Raw genomic sequence first — 2,500 nt, 5'->3', positions numbered from 1 at the left:
TTTATTTGTGTACACTTCACAGTCATGTTAGTGTTCTGAAACTGTAAAGTATATTTTTAAATGCCTATTTTTGTGAGATGCATTTTCGACCGGCCAGAAAATATTCCTTTGGAAAAAATTATTTGAATTGGATTGGTGTGAATCTTGTTTCTAGAGGTGGTGACAGGCTTTCAGCTACTTGAATAGGTCAAGCCAGGATTCATAAAACTTATACAACCTATGTGAGTGTGAAAAATTAGCATATGCAGGAAGGAGCAATTTGTACTACTTTCAAAACAGTTTCACTCCACGTCTGGAAACGTCCAGAGCTATGTAGAGCATACAAATGAGCTTTAAACTCATGAGGAAAGAGGTTTGTATGCAAAAAGGAAAACAAAAGCATATCGTACTCATAAAATTCTCAATATATAGATTCCAAAAAAGTGCTTCCAGCGAAAAGAGCTGAAAGAACACTATGGGATGTAAACCTGAATACCTTTCAATAATATGTTCTCCATCCATGCATACCACCTACATGATAAAAATCACCTCAGGTGAACGGATGACCGCGTGGCCTAATGGATAAGGCGTCTGACTTCAGATCAGAAGATTGAGGGTTCAAGTCCCTTGTGGTCGTTTTTGGCCAATGGTCACACAATCTGCTTTACATTCTGAGTGGAAAAAGTATTTTCCAATACTCTTGTAGTCCTCACTTTCTCATTACTAATCATTAATAAAGTGGAGTACATACTGTAAACTCATTCAGGTTGCATCTGCAGTCTAACTACTTGTGCATTTTAGTGGCATTAAAAAGTGCTTCTATGCCGACGCACTGAATATGTAATAGGTTTGCAGAATTTTGACGTGACAGAATGGGTTTTAGCTTAAGTGTGTGTAGAAGAACTGCAAGGTGTGTGCCTATGTGTGCATAGAGTGCTACATGTGTAAAATCTGTATGATTTGGGCAGTTAAAGTGCTGATTTTGCCTCCGAGTAAGAAAAGTACTACACAAAATGTATAAAGGATCGGCACATTGGCTGCCTTTGCTGATGCCCCCGTTGCCTAATTTGTAGTGCAATGGTTAAGTTGCAGAGTGTGGTTGAACTTGGTTAGGAGAATTGGTGCCTTTTTCCGTGTCCTGCCGATGATAAGGATGGCTTGATACCATTTGCTAAGCCCAGTATATTGAGAAAAGAAGTAAGTGAAGAAGAAGTGTGGAGTCGAAAGTGGTTCTCCAATTTCTCTCCACTTGCTAAAATTGCAAAGTCTCCATTATAGCATAGAAGAGAGCGTTAAAGTCGGGGATGGAAGAGGATGAAAATGGGAAGTTTACTTATAGAGAGAAGTGAGAAATGCCCTGTGTGCACACACCGGTGTCTGACCATAGAATACATTTAAATAATGTCTCTAGAAAAGAGCTATGCATGTGTTCCTCAGTGCCTAACGGATAAGGCACTGACCTCCTAAGCCAGGGATTGTGGGTTCAAGTCCCATCTGAGGTGATAACAAAAAATCCTCCCTCTCTCTTTTCCAGAAAACTAGGTAGATTTATTAAATGCTTCCTCTCAGAAGTTTATGAGGGATTAGGTACTTTGAAACGGTCCCATTTTACTTGTGTACACTTCACAGTCATGTTAGTGTTCTGAAACTGCAAAGTATATTTTTAAATGCCTATTTTTGTGAGATGCGTTTTCGACCGGCCAGAACATATTCCTTTGGAAAAAATGATTTGAATTGGATTGGTGTGAATCTTGTTCTAGAGGTGGTGACAGGCTTTCAGCTACTTGAATAGGTCAAGCCAGGATTCATAAAACTTATACAACCTATGTGAGTGTGAAAAATTAGCATATGCAGGAAGGAGCAATTTGTCCTACTTTCAAAACAGTTTCACTCCACGTCTGGAAACGTCCAGAGCTATGTAGACCATACAAATGAGCTTTAAACTCATGAGGAAAGAGGTTTGTATGCAAAAAGGAAAACAAAAGCATATCGTACTCATAAAATACTCAATATATAGATTCCAAAAAAGTGCTTCCAGCGAAAAGAGCTGAAAGAACACTATGGGATGTAAACCTGAATACCTTTCAATAATATGTTTTCCATCCGTGCATACCACCTACATGATAAAAATCATCTCAGGTGAACGGATGACCGCGTGGCCTAATGGATAAGGCGTCTGATTTCGGATCAGAAGATTGAGGGTTCAAGTCCCTTCGTGGTCAATTCTGGCCAAAGGTCACACAATCTGCTTTACATTCAGAGTGGAAAAAGTCTTTTCCAATACTCTTGTAGTCCTCACTTTCTCATTACTAATCATTAATAAAGTGGAGTACATACTGTAAACTCATTCAGGTTGCATCTTCAGTCTAACTACTTGTGCATTTTAGTGGCATTAAAAAGTGCTTCTATGCCGATTCACTGAATATGTAATAGGTTTGCAGAATTTTGACGTGACAGAATGGGTTTTTAGCTTAAGTGTGTGTAGAAGAACTGCAAGGTGTGTGCCTATGTGTGCATAGAG

The 2,500-nt window shown here is 39.0% G+C and overlaps 1 non-coding gene across 1 annotated transcript; it reads left to right on the top strand.

Moving 5' to 3' along the window:
- Positions 1-2,128: 2,128 nt before the first annotated feature.
- Positions 2,129-2,201, top strand: TRNAR-UCG (transfer RNA arginine (anticodon UCG)). Its single transcript has one exon. It is a non-coding gene; the product is annotated as a tRNA-Arg (tRNA).
- Positions 2,202-2,500: the final 299 nt, after the last annotated feature.

Source organism: Triturus cristatus, chromosome 4_1 (genome assembly GCF_964204655.1).
Source record: "Triturus cristatus chromosome 4_1, aTriCri1.1, whole genome shotgun sequence".
Taxonomy (NCBI): domain Eukaryota; kingdom Metazoa; phylum Chordata; class Amphibia; order Caudata; family Salamandridae; genus Triturus; species Triturus cristatus.
The sequence above is the reverse complement of the archived record's forward strand: the minus strand, read 5'-3'. Positions and strand labels throughout refer to the sequence as shown.